Source organism: Bacillus rossius, chromosome 13 (assembly GCF_032445375.1).
Source record: "Bacillus rossius redtenbacheri isolate Brsri chromosome 13, Brsri_v3, whole genome shotgun sequence".
Lineage (NCBI taxonomy): Eukaryota > Metazoa > Arthropoda > Insecta > Phasmatodea > Bacillidae > Bacillus > Bacillus rossius.
Genome location: NC_086340.1, coordinates 22029830 through 22049927, shown reverse-complemented (window position 1 = coordinate 22049927; position 20098 = coordinate 22029830). Strand labels below are relative to the sequence as shown.

The following is a 20098-nucleotide window of genomic DNA, read 5'->3' as shown; positions in this document are numbered from 1 at the left end:
TAACTCAACACATACCTATGAATAACAAACAATGATCAAAATGTTTTATAGAGTTCTCCTAAGTAAAATGAAATGAAAAATATTAGACTACTTAAAAGTCAATCAAATTATTACGATAATATAATGTAGTTACAATTATTGTTATTTTTGGAGTCGGTGTCAGCCAAGTATGCTAGTTTATTTGTTTTAATATACAACGGCAGCGAAAAGTAGGAACAGATTATTTGCACAAACCTTGACTACTTGGCTGACACCGACTCCAAAAATAACAATAATTGTAACTACATTATATTATCGTAATAATTTGATTGACTTTTAAGTAGTCTAATATTTTTCATTTCATTTTACTTAGGAGAACTCTATAAAACATTTTGATCATTGTTTGTTATTCATAGGTATGTGTTGAGTTATATTTGAAGTGGGTTGGTACCTACCTACCTTCTTGCGTGGTAAACACATAGATCGTACATACATATTGATGAGTAGAAAAAGTAATTTGATTATTAAGTTGTAGAAGAATACACAATTATTTTTTTTACTTTTTAGTGCATATTATTTTGTGTTGGAATTGTTTATTTTGAAGTCGGTTTTTTTGTTAAAATGTTTATTTTTTTCATTTTTAGGGACTCTGAAGTACACGAACTAATTTGTCTGAATATGGGTAGACCTACTAAACGTGCTGATCAAATGAGAAAGCGCCGTTTAAAGGAAACAAACGAAGTCAGGGAGAAACGCCTATCTAAACAAAGGAAATCAACATCGAGGACAATCTCAAAAGAGACATGTGAAGAACGCAAAAATAGACTTTCGAAAATGCGGCTTTACACAGAAAAAGTTTTGAACAGGGAAAATATAGTACTACGTTTCAGGCATTAAGAGGTTACGGAGATGTGGAGCGCCGTATGCTGCCTCTAATATTAAGCTGGGCGGTTACAGTCCATAAACTACAGGGTACCACCCTCGAAAGAGCTGTAATCGACCTTGGTAAAAAAAACTTTGCAAAAGGTCAAATATATGTTGCACTAAGTCGTGTCAAAAGCTTGGAAGGCATAGCTTTATCAGATTTGGACGCCAACAAATTATTAAATAGACCACACGACGATAGATCGTTAACGGAAATAACAAGACTACGAAATCTGTTTTCCCACAATGAAGGTCACACATAATACACCTCGAGTAATGCAATGCAGCAACGAACGTAAACGCATTGGAATTTGATTATAGTAAGAAAATCTGCCACAGATCGCACCCTTGCTGTAAGCCGTTAAGGAGTTCCATTGATCATCATATTCGACTACGACAATTGCTTGACCATAACGTAGTTAAAATGTTCTGAGGTACCAAACCTAAAATTAATAAAGTACTTTTTTTTACTTTTTATTGCATTTTCAGTTAAGTATATTATTTTGAAGTCAGTTTTTAGATTTTGTTAAAATATTATTTATTTTATACTTTTTAATTTAAGTTCGTAAATATAAATACAGGTATAAGGTGTTTTTTTTAATAATAATATATTTATGTTAATGTGCTTCTTCATTATACAGATCATTATAGATTCATGTACCAGTATCGGCCCGTGTTAGTCGTGTCTTATCTGTGTCTTGAAGAACTACCTCTTGAAGTCACGTTTAACCAAATTAAATGAAATTAAAATAACAAACTTAAAAAAAAATGTTGCTATTGCTAATTAGCGCCATGGCAGGCTCCTAAGAATTGAAGAGTTCCGTTACTTTGTCATGGATCCCATGATCAGAACCTAACCAAACTCTCATTAAAATACCCTTGAAGTACGTCTTTTCCAATAAAAAAAAATTATCGAAATCGGTTGGCGTGATATTGAGTTATTCGTCCTTTTGTCGCGCACACATTTAATGAAAATTTAAGACTTATATGGTTTTCTCATGGATGCCATTGTCAGAACTGGACCAAATTTAAATGGGACCACACGGGAAGCACCAGCTTTCAAATGAAAAAAGAATCATCAAAATCGGTTCACCCAGTCGAACGTACTGAGGTAACAAACATAAAAAAAAAAAAAAACATACAGTCGAATTGATAACCTCCTCTTTTTTTTGAAGTCGGTTAAAAAAAAGGTTTTCTTACAAAATGTTTATATCAAAGAGTCATTTTTTAAAATTTAAAATGAGTAAAATTATACATAACACGAAATAGATATTAACTAGTCACAGAACCTGCCGACTTTTACGTTAGAAAGCTAAACCTTTTGAGAGATTATTTGCACATGATTTTAAATGAGAGTCTCAAGGTATTTTTATATTTAATATGAGATAATAAACTGAACAAATTGGAAAAATTCAATTGAACAGATATATTCATGTAAAATTACAGATGTTCGTAAATCGGTACATTTTCATGAAAACAACTGTGTCACTACAAAACAGTGTCTGAAGTAATGCTAGGTTCGGATTATTACTCGGGAGTTTTAGTTAAAGTTGTTTGTAAACCGTTCCATGAATAGCTTTCCGGTATTAATATGCGCACATAACAAGCACAAAAAAAAAACAAAATAAGTCCAATTATTGAAATTTCGATTATCTTTTCCATGGCTTAGCAAAATTATGCTTGAATGAAACAACAATCAAATTTTAAAAATTAGCGCCAAATTTTCGTAAGAAGTACTCAGTGTACATATGTTACAATAGCTCTATTTTAGTATCACATACTATTTATTGGCAACTGGTTTTCAAAAAGAAATATTTTGTAAAAAAAAAAAGTACAGAAAAAAATGTTTGTGCAAACGTTAGTTTATACCGTGTCTTATTTATTGGTAAATATGTAGTTAGGCGATATTTGTTAAAAAAAAAAAAATTAAATTCCGAAAATACTTTTATTCTATGCTCTTTAACTTTCTCTTTTCATTAAACCCGGCGGAGATAATAAATTCCAAATACTTTAGGAGATATCGAATTTTTTTATTTTCATCACAATACCTGTCCACTCATGCGGCGTTCTCAATTGTTTCTTGTTTACGAGTATGAAAAAATTTTTGTCTTGCGGCATTCACCATTGTTTCTTGTTTACGAGTATGATTTTTTAAGGTTTCAAATTTTAATGTTTTATTTGTTATTTTGATATTGTTGCGCAAGTAATAGGTAAAAAGAATTACGTGAGTTCCTACTGTTCATCCTTTGTCCCGGTTTGTTAGGTCATGTCAGTTACATTATAAATACTTTAAAACTAAACAACCAATAAAATTAATTCATATTATTTTTAATGTCCGCTTAGTTTGAAAGTATCTGACTTGACCTAATCGACCATTTTAATTAATTAGGCATTCACGAACGCACGGCAAAATAAAAAAAAAATGGCTACGTTCGAATGATTTCACAGGTCTTGTATTGCAAAATAAGAACGGCGATATCTCCTAAAGTATTTGGAATTTATTATCTCCGCCGGGTTTAATAAACAGAGGAAGTTAAAGAGCATAGAATAAAAGTATTTTACGGATTAAAAATTTTTTTTAACACATATCGCTCAACTACATATTTACTTTTTTTTTTTCTTCCGTGAATCTCGTGACATGCAGACAGCTAGAAGTACGTACAAGAGCGCGCTTCGGGTTGAAGTTCGCAATGGATTCGAACACAAGTCGACGATGTTCACCCGGGAGGTTTCAGCGGCCTGTTGAACGCGTGGTCCCGCCTGCAGTTACGCCCCAAGGTCAACTCGTCCGTCTCCTCCGCAGACGTTCGTCGTTTACGCCCTCCTCGTGTTTCCGCTCTCGACCCGCTCCACGATGCGTCTCCTTACCCCGCGGCGATCTCTCGCGACACGCCTGGTCCGTCACTCCCACGTCACACACCATTTCTTTCCGAGGTTACACTTCCTTACGCAAGTCATGGAAAAAAAAAAATAATTTCAAATCAGTCATGAGTACTGCCGACGGAAAATCACCAAAAAATTACCGTTAAAAATCATCACAACCAAAAACTTGCGTTGGAGTCCAGATTGGAACGACTTCTCCATTTTTTTTAACTTCAATATTTAACATGGCCAAAATTGTACGCAACCACTCCCTAACTTCCTACCTCCATGAGCAGGGAAATAAACCCAAAACAACTGCATGTTTATTTTTTTTCTTTTGGACTAAAGAATTTTTCTTACGTCGGAACTAGTCATATTTGGAGACGCGTCAAAAATCTGATAAAACAAAAAAAAAAAAAGAAGAAGATTGGAAGCGGCGGGAGAGGCAAACAACACCATAAAGTCAAGGGTGAGGGAGAGAGAGAGAGAGTATTGAACGGGTGAAAGGAAGAACGAACCTCCTTCCCCTCTCTCTTGAATGAGAGAGCAATCTCGGCGTGCATTCCCGGGGATGTCGGTTGCGTGGCGGGGGAGGGGAAGGGGAACGAGGTGGTGGGGAACCGGACTAAACTTCAAAGCGGGCAGAGAGTGCGGGAACTCCCTGAAAGGTCAGGGGTTGCAACCCCCTGGCAGTCGGACATGGACGGGCCGACCCCAAGTTGGGTGAGATGCGCACGAACCAGACACCACTTGTTAGCGTCAAGGAATCAAGCGACAGTCCTACACGAGTAGGCTTATCGGAGGCTGTATAGACATGGATGCTTAAGCCTCTATATGGACAAGGTGTTCTTTCTAAGGCAAAAGTATTTTGAGGTTTTTTGAAAACCTAATTTTTGAATTTTTGTGGAAGCACACGTGAAATAATTTCTTCAAGACGGGAATTTTTTCAGTCATTTGGAGTCATTTTTGAGGAATTTTTGAGTCCAAAATGGCCGCCGTGACGTCAGAGCAATCGGCCGGCTCCACGGCACCGGCACCAGTGCCTGGCGCCTGTGCCCGGAGGAACCAAAACTATACTACTTACAACGGTAACCAAATTTTCGGTGTTTGTTACTACACAAAAACAATTTCTGTAATTTACAAAAGATTTCTTCGGAAACCAGTTGTCAAGACAGATATTGTAACTTTGTACAACACATGACTATGGTTATTTTTGCGTGTTGTAACGTGGCGATTAAAAATAAAATAAAAAACAAATTAAATTAATTAATTCAATCAGAAATCAATCAATCGAAAACTATAATGACTTTTATTTAACTTCATTGGGGGAGAAACTGTAACTCAAGAGGACATACTCGCTTAGGCTAACAAGAGGTTTATTCATACAATACCACTTAACTTAATGAAATGGTTTTCATTCTAGGATCGAAACATCCGTCATCCCATACGGGATGTCTGGTGAGAGATGAATTAATTGCGATTTTTAAATATAACTTAACTGTAATTTGAAAATAACTTTATTTTGTTTTTAGACTTCAAATAAGCACAATTAGTTTCAAGTGAGAGGCAGAGTTTACAGATCATTATTAAAATTACAATTAAAATTCACAATAACTATCTCTCATTTATGACTCACGTAATGACTACTAAACTACCATACAAGAGAGAAAGGGAGAGAGCTTCACCAAACTCTTCCCTAATCCTTTCTAAAGCGTTAATTAACTTCTAAAACCAGAATTTATAATTCCAACTATGAAAAGATAGTCCGATACTCACATTTTTAAATAAGCAGAACTTTTTTTTGAACAATCACTTTAAATCTAAAATAGGGGCCACTCCTGCCCTTGAAAACCCGGACGAACTTTACATCTTCAATATATATGACACTACCGACTCGCTACCAAGTCGGGCAGCATCCCAACCAGTGGGCCTAAACTGACTATATCAAACTAGGGGACTCGTTACCACTGAAGAGAGGCATAGCCTCCGCTAGAGTGAGCTTCGACCTCTATCTAACTCCCGCCTCAATCTCCGTTCTCCATACTGCAGTTTCAAATATTATGATATTGCATGTACTAAAGCTTCCGTTTTAGGTTTTTTTTTTGGTTTGACATGGCATAGGACATAGCTTTGTCTACTCTTTTGAAGTCAACACTTGTGAACTGGTGTAGTTATCATGACAGTTGTAATCGCCCGCGAGAAATAATAAGTTGTTTCCTCGCGGCGCTTACAGACTAGAGCCTGTTGGCAAATGTGTGTTTGCAACAAGGTATGGAAGGTCTGAAAGATATTATGTATGCATTGACATGCCAAAAATGTGATAGATGGTTCAAAATTATAAATTACAGTAAAAAAGTTAAAACATCCAAGATTGCGGGATCCAACTTCCCTTAAGAACAGGGCTAATTTTTTACTGTTTATTATTAAAGTACTGAAATGTAAACTAGCCTTAAACTCTATTTTTCCTATCTCGAGTATATTGTGCGCTTTTCCGCCACCAATTTCAGCTAGCGCGTATGTGTGCTAAACGTGTTTGCTCATGTTGTTTGCATAATTCCTGACCATCATTTGGGGCATCGGTTCGATACCAGCCCAGTTTGTTAACGGGTGATGGCTTTTACTCGAAATATTTTGTTCCCGTTCTGGTAAAGTGCTGGCGTAGTTATTAAACGTTGACCTTCGATATTACATGGCGTCCAAACATTAGCTACAACTAATACCAGAAAAGTATAGTTAAAAAAAAATTCGAACGAGTCTTTCAGTACTCGCCAGAGATTTTGTAAAATCTAACCTCGGCAACGAACAAACTAATGTATTCCCAAGTTGTAAATACACTTATGATCACGAAATTTAACGTATATAATTATTTGAAATGATGCCAAGCGTGATAAATATACGCACATTGTGTTTTCATACTAAAATTCTGGACGGGAATCACACGCAGTTTCCACACCCTCTGCCAGAATTAGCTGCCGGAACAGCGACGTAAACTAGTGAATCATTTGTGTAGAAGACAGAAACTTTAAACTGTATAACGAAAAGACTCCGATAAAAAGTAAAAAATAAAACACTTGAAAACGTACTAAATCCTGGAAATGGAACTGATTATTACTTCCCGATTTGTTAAAATTCATTGAACAGTTATTTACTTTAAAGTTTCCCTTTGGCTTTGTGTACTTTGGTTCGCGCCATTCGCCACAGATGGCAGCACCGTGGTTACACATTTCCGTCCCATGCGACTCCTACCAAATGCCGTATACCACGAGCTAAGATGTTATACATGTTAAATGATTTTAATACTCGCATCAAAAATTTTGTATTTTTGCTGGTGATTTTAATGAAATAATTAATATAAAGTTAGTCGTTGGTTTACAAACATGATTACTATTTTACATAAGTGTTGTTTTATAGTTTTGAGAACTTTAAATATAAATTTTGAATTTCAGTCATTAAGCATGAATTGAGAAGATGAAATCGTGTGTTACACGAATCTGAATTAACAGTTTGTACGTAGTCTTTGTCCTCAAAAATATACAAAAATTCATTTTCTCCAAACCCTGAAATTCTTAGTTGTCTATGCTGTTTGGAAAAGCCTATTTTTATTTACGAATGATAAACTTAGAAATAAAGAGTTTTTTAAAGTCAAGGGTAAATAAAATTTTTATTATAAGCTATATAGGTACCACACTATTTCACGTAATTTTTTCGTGCTAGAATTTAAATATAAATTTGCGTTTAAGTTTCTCAAAACTATTAAAAAACTTACTGTATTCATTAAATCATTTTTAAACAATGTCCATTTCTGTGAAACTATTTAAAATCATTAGAAAATGAGTAATTTATAAAAGCATTAATATTTAAGTACAAACCCAATTTTTTCTGTTATATGTATGCCCGACATTATTTAGTATAAGTCAGCTATTTTATTCTTCCCTTGCACTTACACAGTAGCAATTATGCTAAACATTTCTCGTAAATTTTCTCACGCGTTGAGAAATTGGCTCATTGTATCGGATTTGATTATCTGCGTCAATTTTTTAGTCAACATACGTTGATGATGATCTGCGGAGTCATTTGCTTGAATTTATAGTGCAAAAGAGTTTTATAAAAAAACTTTCATTGCTATGAAAAGCATCGAATGATTAATTTTCCGTTAAAGAAATTCAATCTTTATTGACGCAATGGACGAATTGAGGTACCCGCCCTATGACGTCACGGAGTCACGTGACACACGAGGAGAGAAGAGGAACTGTGGGAATTAAAGCAAACAGTCGCTGCCTAATGGCCGCAAGGAAGCATTTGAATAGTTTTCCGGTACAAAATGTTTAAATAATGGTACAACTTTGTTTCGACCCACATTGTAAGAGTATATGTTTTACACCTTAAAGAGCATTTCTTACCTTAAAATAAAGGAACGTTTTAGGATAATTAAAATTAAAGTTTGCAGGAGCGATCGCTTAAGTACAATTCTCAGCGCAAGTCCGAGTGCGCGCTTTAAACACTTTGTCGCTGCAGATTACAGAAAGTTTTAATTGCTAAATTAAATTCTTAGAGAATACTATTATTCCCAGTGTTTTACATTAACATCGCCTAGGAAACTAAATTCCTCCTCCCCCCCCCCCCCCCCCTAAACGCAGAAATCTTCGTTACAGATCAAATGTAAGTAGGCCTGGAACATGGAAAGAAAAAGAGTGTTCATGTCCGAGAAATCTTTATTAAACCAAGAGGCCACTTATTGGTCAGCACTCCTAAACAACCACAGAAGACCTGCTCCGATTGGCCAAACAGGAGAAAGGAAGACTCTGATTGCCTCACAGCTGCAGCCAATCGGGAAACACTCCCCTCTCAGGCGAGAGTATTAAAGGGCAGGAGACCTTGTAATTAACCTCAGTCGGTAACTGCTCCGTGATGATGGCGACTGCAACGTCGACCGAAACGTCGGTGATATCTTCGCCTTGGACGCGGCTACAAGAAGTCAAGCAACTCCAGACAATGGCCGCGCAAACCAGCGATCTTTACTAAACCAAAACAGTTTCATGTTTTACGGGATATTAGCATACCGATAAATGTTAATTAAACACAAGATTAAAACTGTGTGTTTGTACGGGCCAAATTCTGTGACCACTATCTAATTAGATATAACATAACTCGGTAATAAACAAAACCAATCAAGCAAATAAGTTTTCAAGGTTTTTAGGTATTAATTTTATAGATCCTATAATTATACAGTGCATAGACCCTAAAAAAAAAAAAAACAGCTAAATCGTGAAAATCGTTTATGTCAACACTTGCAGCGCGGCCTCTGAGTTGGTGTCTATGGAGGGTAGCGGATTGTTCGTGAAACTAGAGATAAGTGGGAAAATAGTATTTCTGAGTTCAATGTTACAACATTATTACATTCTTTTTCAATATTTTTCTCGTTTTTAATGGTTTTACCTCATCATTTCCATGGTCTTTATGCCCTACAAACTATTAGTATTTCAAGACCCACTATGAATTTCGAAACGCCGTTTATTTTTTAGGTGGTTGTGGGAGGGGGTGAAATCAAAGAACATTATAAGAACTCAAATATTCCTTATTTTTTATTATTTTTTATCCATGGAAATGCTGTGAATCTACCTTATCAATTATACGTGTGCCTGCAAATTCACAATGTATAAGGGGTAAAAAAAAATCGTAATTTTGTAGTAACATGCACTTCTCGGTAAACAAAATTAGAGCAGGCAACATTTTTGAGTTACCAGAAATGAACGCTAACTTCAGTGTAGAAGGCATACGGGTTTTATGAAATTTGAACTGGTGATTTATTTTGCAGTTAAGTGGTTTTTTTTATAGTAATCAGCCGATAGTTTCCATATGATCAACACAAACACTGCAACATTTCCACACAAAACGTAAATCAAAAACTATGTGCCCTGCTTTCACCATAGCATGCTTGCAGGATTTCAAAACCATTGGGTTTTTCCTCTCCAAGAAAATAAATAAATCCGGACTTTACTTTTTCTTTGCCGTAGATAGCAATAGGCTTTCACAAACACGTCCTACCTGGTGTCGCTATCCAAACATCATCGTTATAATACCTAGAAACACGAAAACTATACGCTTTTTTTAAGCCTATTTATTCCTAAGTCCTCGACAAAGCTAAACCCTTAAACCAACATCGGATAAATTAAAATAAATAAGTAATGTTTGTACACGAAAACTCTTTAACATAGCTTATTCCATTATCAGTGGCAGTTTGTTTAAATTCTGTGTCCCACAGTTGACAGTGGCGCTTCAACCGGCCGTTACTCGAACTGCTTGACTCCGCCCCATTTCAATTATTCTGTCCAATATCGATCCCCCATTTGAAACATTCCGAGTTTTCAGTTGATTAATTAATTTACATCGAAGGTAATTGGTTTCCTAATATGCATGTTTAGTTTGACATTTCAATTAATACTTGGTGCGAGACAAAAATATGAACGTGAAGTAAAAAAGAAGAAGAAAATATGCAATTCCGAAAAATTAGTACAAATCAAACGTTTGACCTAAAAAAAAAAATTCCTTTCTTTTATTTCATATTTTAAAATTACAGTTGATAACATCTCAAAATTCGCTTCAAAAATATTTATTATATATATGTATTTTCATAAAAATTTCCATTTACAGTTTAGGTTCTACTGTCAATGTGTGTCTAATAGACACGAAAATGATATTAATGCAATAATTGTATCATTACGAAGCTACATTTAGCATAAAAGTTTTCTCGTTGGCACTAATGCATACATCTTGTGGTTATTTATGCGCCATTCGTATTCATGTGTTCACGCCATTTCCATACACGCATGAGGCTTGGCATAACATTAACCACTTGAATTACGAGTTATCCATAAAAAAAAACGTTTAAATCATCTATTATGTAGGTTATGAATGTTCAACAAATCATTTAAATGATTTATTATTTCCCCTGACGTTTCAGTGGGTTATAAAGATAAGGAGTAGATCGGTGGTAGGGCAAATAACTTTTTGATGTGTCACATCTTAGCTCTCGATATACGGAATTTGGTAGGAGTAATTAAGTGAACTGGGACGGAAGTCGAGGAACGGAAATAAGCAAAGATGGCGGACTCACGTGTAGCAACATAAACCCGTGTGTAGTCACTTTCGTAAACCAAAAGGGACATACCACACGTATTGGTGTGTCAGATGAAACTTAATGCTAGTGAAACTACCCCGGAATATATCTGGTCAACTAAAATTGTCATAGTAAAAAAATTAATCCTAAGAAATCTTCTGGCTTTACACTGATTATAATACATATTCCCCTTACAATGCGTAAATTGGCTCGGTAGCATAGTGTTTAATCTGAACGGACGTGGTTCGAATCTCTTAAATTAACTTTTTTTCAAACATTTTTATTAGCATTATAATATAACAATAATTTTGAATCAGCTCTATAGGGTTAAGGATTGTTTGTAATAATTAAGCAGAAATAAATACATATACTTAGTGTTATAATGTGTGCATACAAAGGTTTCAGATTATATTATAGAAATTCCATAGAAGAATAACTTTAAATTGTGCGGAAACATTAAAGTATTAACTTTTTAACGAATTTAAAAAATATGGACAGTATTTTAATTAAATTTATTGTCGAAAAGTTTATTTGCAACATGAACAACTTGAGAACATACGTATTTGCCGAGGTTAGATGTCTACACATCACTGGCGAGTACTGAAATACTCGCTCACATTTTTATTCCACGCTTACTTAGATTAATTTTAAACGTGCCATAATGTTTATAAAATTGGCAACAATAAAAATAGTTTCAGTTTAATTGTATAGTATGGAAATCACTTCAATCGTTGGGGGTTTTGCCCCCCGTACCCATACTCCTTGGAAACTTTTACCACAAAGAGGATACCACTTGGGACTTCACCTTAAGACATCCTCATCGGGACATTTGACTCCAAATACGCCCTCAACTTGACCTAGGGAAGCTTCACTCCACATTGGAAGGAACTGGCTCCTAAACCTCCATTTAATGAGCTTCGCCCTCAAAATATCTCCATGGAGAGGGAGGGGGTAAGTGATGTTCCCTTTTAAATATATCACCTTCGTCATTCGATTTGACAAGCACATGGACACATACAGCAGTCATAAGTGTGCTGAATTCGATGATTCTAGCTGCTTAAAATGTATGGAAAAATCATAAACTAATATTTGAAGAATTTTGAGGTAAAAGCGAAGGAGTTGGTCAAAACACCCTAGGAAAAAAATAGTTGTAGGTCTTTGCAAATCATATAAGCCTGCCATCTTTGAAAATTGTGGATTTCCATTAAGTTTGAAAGATATGAGTTATGTATTTAAGTAAATGTGTTAGATTAGATATAAGTGTAATTTTTTATACACAATTAACTTAGGCAGGTTTATTTGCATATTCAACGACCACGTGGTTAAATCATAAAGGAATGCGTGAAAATGTACACTAAACCAAAGTTTCAAACTTTTTCCCTCGATATAACCGATGGAGATACAACCAAACGTCATACGAGCAAGACTGTACACATTTCAAACGTGGAGAGGTTTGCTGTAGCTATCCGTTAACTTTGTAAAACAACAGAAAAATTACGTTGAATATTGTACAGTTTTCCCTTGATCTGAAAATTAATTCGATCTCAGGTATAACCGAAAGATAAACCACAAAACGTTTTGGGGCCGAAATCGTAGAAATAGTCAAAACCGATATGGATGGTTTAGTCAGTATATTGATAAGTCCTGCCATATGGCCACAATTGACCTCTGAAGAAAACTCTGTACAGAATTTAAAGGTGCATCGCAATTGTGCATTTGTTTGGGGGGGGGGGGGGGAAACATTTAAATAATCTATTAATTTGTTTACAAATTTTTCGCCTACTACGAAACAAATTACAAGAATGGGCCAAATTAAATTTTTTTAGCAAATTAAGATGAGTGTTATATATATATATATATATATATATATATATATATATATATATATATATGTGATAGTGAGTCGCAAGTGGGGTTGTATATATGATTAGACTAACAAAATGTTCGTATCATATTATTATTTCAAATATAATTTTCCCTTATGTTTTACTGTAAAACATTATAAAAACATTATATTGTCTTAAAAATGTTTTCTTAGTGACATTAGGTTTTATATAAAGATTTTGGTTACTGTTTGACCACCAATTCACCTTAACTTTCCTTTCCTTGGTGTAGGCTGGATGTTGTGCAATGTGTTTTTTTTTTTTTTTTTTTTTTAAATTTTCTCCACAATGTTAGTTTAATTCTCCTGCTATAATATCTATACTAATATTATAAAGCTGCAGAGTTTGTTTGTTTGTTTGAACGCGCTAATCTCAGGAACCACTTGTCCGATTTGAAAAATTCTTTCAGTGTTGGATAGTACATTTATCGAGGAAGGCTATAGGCTATATTATATTATCAATAACATTAGGGATCCTTACTAAGAGTCCAATTTAGAATCAAGTGCGTTGGAGGGGGTTATTAACAACATGCAGTACACGTGCGAAGTGTGTGTTGACAATGCCGCAGGCGCTAGAATTTTATTTCCTATTGCCTATTAACATTGTTGCCACGCACTAGATGCCTTATCATTCTTAATTTTCCCATACAAGTAAAAAACACCCGTGTGATATTAACAACGAAGAAATATATATACAAGTCCTTGTCAGAATTGTAACGGGAGAGGAAAATTATTGATGGTCCGAAAAATGAAAATTAATTAAAAATAATAAAAATAATTCTAGTATTTTATAATAGGAAAAATTGAACAGTATGAGCATTAATTAATACTAAATTGTTCACTGATTAATTCCATCTTGCAATATTATCTTGAAGTTATACTCCTTTACGCGTTAGGAAACAATAATAATGAGAGTAAATTTTACGATGCGCGCGTACAATTAACGAAATTTTCACGTGATGAAAAACAGGCTACATACAAAAAAAGCTACTTACAAATTAAAAAAAAACTATATGTGCTAATAAATCTTATACTCCAGTGATTGATACTAATACCGATCCAAATCATTCGAAAAAAAAAATATTTATTTTGAATATTAATGATAGAAAAAGTTTTTATAAACTTTTTTAAGGGGATTCATATAAGTGAGATTGGGTTGTACTTTCATAGGCGCGTTATGAAAAAATAATAATAATGAGACTGAATTTTTACGTTGCGCGTGTAACATGCAACAAAATTGACAAAACGAAAAAAAGGCTACGTACAAATACATTTTTTATGTACTTTTAAATCATATACTTTAGTGTTTTATGTTGAATACAGATCTATATAATTAAAAGTTATGTTCCCTTATGTATATTTGCATTATAAGTTATTACATTAATATCTAAGAATTGATTAAAATTAATTGGAATAAAATTTAGCATATAAACAGATTTTCATTGTTTATCTACAATAATCTTACTAAATTAAATCATTTATTTTATACGTGTGCTTACAGTCATATTGAACACTGAGTAATTTTTTTTTTTAATTTGATTGAATTTAAACTTCACCAATCGTATTTATAATACCACTCAAGACCTTTTATTTTATTTTATTTATATTAATTATTTTCATGCAAAATTAAAGTTAGTTTTTATCACGCCAAGTAAGTATAACTACTCTAAGTACACGCACCCACTCAGCACGCGCATGTGTGTGCGTGTGTGATAATGCACACAACTCGCTAGGCAGCAACGGTCAAGTTATTTCCCGTCCTGAAGCAGTTATCGTACGGTCCTCTCGGGACGAGGAGTTTGCGCCGGTTCAAGTCTCACGGGTCTTGGGTCTCGGGTCTCGGGACTCGGGACTCGGGTCTCGGGACTCGGGTCTCGGGTCTCGGGACTCGGGTCTCGGGTCTCGGGACTCGGGTATCGGGACTCGGGACTCGGGTCTCGGGACTCGGGACTCGGGTCTCGGGACTCGGGACTCGGGTCTAGGGTCTCGGGTCTCGGGACTCGGGTCTCGGGTCTCGGGTCTCGGGTCTCGGAACTCGGGTCTCGGGTCTCGGGTCTCGGGTCTCGGGTCTCGGGTCTCGGGTCTCGGGTCTCGGGTCTCGGGTCTCGGGTCTCGGGTCTCGGGACTCGGGTCTCGGGTCTCGGGACTCGGGTCTCGGGACTCGGGTCTCGGGTCTCGGGTCTCGGGTCTCGGGTCTCGGGACTCGGGTCTCGGGTCTCGGGTCTCGGGTCTCGGGTCTCGGGACTCGGGTCTCGGGTCTCGGGTCTCGGGTCTCGGGTCTCGGGTCTCGGGTCTCGGGTCTCGGGTCTCGGGACTCGGGACTCGGGACTCGGGACTCGGGACTCGGGACTCGGGACTCGGGACTCGGGACTCGGGACTCTGTGGACTCGGATCACCGCGACCGGACGCATCAAGTCACGCTCGGTTAGCGTGATTTACTCCTAGCTCCGACGCCAGGCCGCCAACACACAACCCGAACACAAACACACACAAACACACACACATACACACACACGTTACGTCCGACTGCCCTTCGCCCAAGGGGTCGCACAGAAATGCTGAGCGCCGGTAAAACTTTCCAACCTCGAATTTACTGAGAGCGCTGGTTACAAAAATTATCCAGACATCTGCGTGGTGTTAAAGACAATCTTCGTGATGAAGAGAAGAAATTCAGCAAGCTGCTACGCAAAAAAAAAAAAAATTCCTCGGGAAACCAGTTTTAATACTACAAGAAAACTGTAACTTTGTACAACATGTAGCTACGGTTCTGTTTGCATATGTATGAAATACGTTTTCCGAGATGGTACTGAGTATTTCATACAAAAATTGACACATAAAAATAAGTACGTATATATAGCCTATATATAGATTTTTTTTTTACTATGTATAAGGGTAGTATACGAAAGTATTGCCGAGCCCAGGATTCATGCTGTGGAGCGTGACGCCGACCGCCATATTAGATTGTGACGTCACGGCTGCCATCTTGGATGACCTTGACCATTGAAATTTTCCAAAAATGACCCTAAATTTGCCAACATTTGCCCAAAATTCGCCAAAATTTCCAGTATTTATGGAAAAAGAATTACGCCAAAAAAATTTAAAAAAATTGAAAAATTGAAGAAAATTCTCTATTTCGAGGAAAAATTTTTATTTTGAGGGAAAATTTCCCGTTTTAGTCCTTAAAAATGTCAATGACTTGAAAATTCCTCAAAGTGGCTTGAATTCCCCGACAACAAGCCGCTCTAAGCCGCTGATGTCATGACCTTGTCAATAAGGATGCCATGGCCGCCATTTTGAATTCTGACGTAACTGTTGCAATTATCATTACGACCGCCATCTTGAAAATTTAGTAATAATTAAACTAGGAATTGATTAAAATGTTTAAAATTTATCAAATAATTAAATTAATAAAATTTCAATAAAAATTACGTCATACTACATAAATTAAGACATTCCCGTTTCACATTTCGTTACGGTCACAATCTTGAATCCTAGAAACGTTGCATGTTTCGTTACGATCGCCGTCTATGATGTGTATGACGTCATCGACGCACGTTTAGTTACGGCCGCCATATTAGATTCTAAATCGTTGCAATTTTCGTCACGGCCGCCATCTCGGAAATCTTTTTTTATGCTATAAAATCGAGAAATTTTTTTAAATTTATATAAAATTATTTAAAATTTAAACAAAAACCCTTCAGACATCTTGGATTATGATGTCACCCCCACAATATTAATAATCTGTAATTATTATCCAAAAATTTTTAATTTATAAAATTGTTTTATATCACAATTTAGGACACAATAACTGTCACAATTTTTCACAAAAAACTTCCAAACTGAGTAGTAGAAAATCTCTGTCGAGTTCGTTAATGAGCAATATCCTAACAAAGGGTTAGAAATAGAGAAAGGCTTTTTAAAAAAACAGAAAAATCGCCTAACTCCCATAATATAGAAAATATCACATCAATTTAAACGTATTATAACTCGTAGAAAAAATACCTAAATCTTTTGACTAAGTTTTACAAGGGGTTTTGAAAACACAAGGGTTGGAGGGGGGAAAATCATTACACCGTTCGTAGGCATCGAATTCGTTCGGATATTTTGTGAATCTTATAATTTTTAACTAAAACTTTTTCTGAAATACTTTTTGATTAGACTAACCTTTGCTGCAAGGAGTTAAAAAAATGAGGGGTGGAATTAAAAAATTCACAACTCCCTTAGTACGTATACTATCAAATCCGTTCAAATTGTTTGTAAATATTATAATTTGTACCTAAAAAATTTGTCTGAAACAATTTTTAATAATAAAAACTCTTACTGCATGGGGTAGAAATAACAAGGGTAGAAAGTCGAAATTACATTACGTTTATAGAAGATAAACTTTTTTTGTACATTTACAAAATATTATTTTGAAAACCAGTTGCCAAGAAATAGTTTGTAATACTACAAGAAAGGTATTTGTAACTTTGTACAACCCATGGCTACGTTTTTTTATTGCTAAAATTAAATACTTTTTCGCGATAATAATGTGTATTTATTACTAAAATTAGAGAATAATTTAGATTTTAATTTATGGTTCATTCATGCTTAATTTTTTTTAACCAGTGAGAAGATGAACCAATATTAAACCGTTTGACTTTATTTCGTTGTATCATGCTTATTATGTGCGCAGTTAATACCAGAAAGCTATTCAGGGAACAGTTTACAAATAACTTTACAATTGGAAGTACTGGGACAACACAAAGCATAAATGCCCTGGATAAGAATTCGAACCCAGTATTACTGCGAATACTATTTTGTATTTATACTGTTCTTTTTATGTAAATGTAAAAATTTACAAATATCTGTTTTTTTACCTTAAATATTTCTGTTCCATTTAAAAATGGTTAGACAAACTCAATAATTCACTATTTTTTTCTCTCGAAAACAACTCTATTCTTGAATGGCTATAGCGGTGTTATTATTTTACCCATTATTATTAATACTGTATGATTCACAGGGATTTGCCTCCTCTACATAATTTTCAGAAAAACATAACACGGGCCCTAGTCCCAACATTTACGCAGTAATTACAAACATCAGAGGAACTTGCTAATATAATGATAGCTCACCCAGAGGCGAGTACAGAGATGTATCATGAGATCGCACTGTTTACTGCTGAGTGTCACAATGGCAGAAAAGAGGTCGGCAAACCTCAGTCTACTTTCACATACTCGGCAGCACGCACATGCACCGCACGTGTCACTCTTCGTGTCTGCACAGGACTGTCTGTGATTACTGTAGCGGCTTTCTCGATACGTGGTCGCGCAGTCTTGTGGCGAAAAAGGTCTTTCGTACATTCCCCATACTCAAAATACATTTTAAACCATTTGTAGAATACTGGGAATAGAGCTCAATTGTTTTGCTCCAAAGTATACAAGTAATAAACCCTGTGAGTGACGTCAACTACTTGTGAATTATCCTGTAAATATTTTTTTTGTCAAAAATAACATTTTTTATGACATAAGCTTTTTTATATAAAATAAATCCTTCACGGCAAAATAACGCGACAGTGTGCTGTTCAAATATATATATTTTTTTACTTTTTACTTGTGGTTGATAAATATATATATTTTTTTCAATTATTAAAAAAATAATTTAATGCTTTGCCATCGGCGGGTTCACCAGGCAGTGGAACGCAAGACTTATCTCCGTTTAGGCGTGTAGAGGGAAAAGATGATAATTAAATAAGCCCACGGCGTTTTGTCTCTCGGAAAGCTTCCTTTTTATTCCCCTCTCTTTTTTTGCGTCAGTTGCTATCGGACTTTTTTTTTTCCGGACAAACCATCAGGTTCAATGAATTGAATTGAAGTATCAGACTTTAATCCAACACAGCTACACACGTTTGCTTTCGACGACACCAAAAATAACATTATCTGTGGTAGTAAAACAAATTTCAACGCATACATGGTTGAAAATCTACTTAATATAACTCTTAGCACTGACTGACAAACATACAACGCACAGCTTAAACAGGTAGGTCTAGAGGCATGCAATTTTGCATCGAAGTTCCGTATATAACGAACGTGAGCACTAAGAAAGGGTTTTTCGAAAACTAATCCCTAAATAGGATTAAATAGGGGATGAATGTTTGTATGGGAGTTTGTCATTTTTGAATTTATAAATATGGATATTGGGGTTTACGCTTTTTTTTATAAATAAAAGCCAGTTCTATCAAAGTTTTTTGTAATTCATCAAAAATTAAGTTTAAACACTTTCACATCGGGCACACTGCTAGTTGCATACATAAAATCATTGGATAGTACACCGTTAAAAGTTTAAACTTTAAATTTAAAAAGTACACTTGGTTACTTATTGTCAAGAGATCTTCGTAACTTTACAAATACCTTCGGAAAAAATTACTGTCATTGAGTTCACTGGCATTGAAAATGAACTAACTTGACTCTTATTGGGTTATTAATAAAGCATCTACCGAACTTAAGTATACATCAAAAACTCTCTTCTTACTTCCACAAGCATGTTTGTATGTTTCAACCGAAGTTTTGGATGACGTTAAGGATTTATACAAAAATATAACGGATCTGCTGGTATATATATTAAAATATAATAAATATATATTTTTACTTTCATACCTTGTTATTTCCACCCATTGCAGTTGGTCAGATAAAAAAATATTTTAACAATAGTTTGATACAATATTTAGAAGTTTTAACCAAAATAAGAACGTATTCGACAGTGTACATAGTAGGGAAGTTTTACTTATTATCTAATTCCAACCCCAGTTTTTTTTAAACCCTAGCAATGATGCTTTCTATTACCGAAAATTGTTTAAGATAACAGTTTTAGATAAAAATTATAAGATTTACAAAAACTTTGAACGGATTGATAGTGTGCCTACTAAGGAAGTAATACATTTTTTTTTGTCATTCAGCCCCTGTTTACGCTAAGCATTGCAGTCATGCAATGTCGTATAAAAAATTATTTCACACAAAAGTTGTAGATAATAATTCAAGGTTTTACAATAAATTAAAACGGATTTGGTAGTGTACACGGTACGGAAATTAAGAGTTTTTTTTTTAAATCCTACCCTTGTTTTATTCAAACCCCTGCAGCAATGGCTCATATTATCAAAACTTGTTTCAGACAAAATATTTAAATAAAAATTATAAGATACATTAACAATTTAAACGGATCCGATTATGTTTTTACTAGGGAGTTAAGAAATTGTTTTTGTCTACCAACCCTTGTTTTTTCCACCCCTGGCAGATCGAATAAAAATTTGTTTCAGACAAAAGTTTTATATATTATTTAAACGGTTTACAAACAAATCT

The 20098-nt window shown here is 35.1% G+C and overlaps 1 protein-coding gene across 1 annotated transcript in view; it reads right to left on the bottom strand.

The window, feature by feature from the left end:
* Nucleotides 1-20098, bottom strand: part of LOC134538356 (C-1-tetrahydrofolate synthase, cytoplasmic) — a 298992-nt gene that overhangs the window by 204050 nt on the left and 74844 nt on the right. The window lies entirely within an intron of this gene.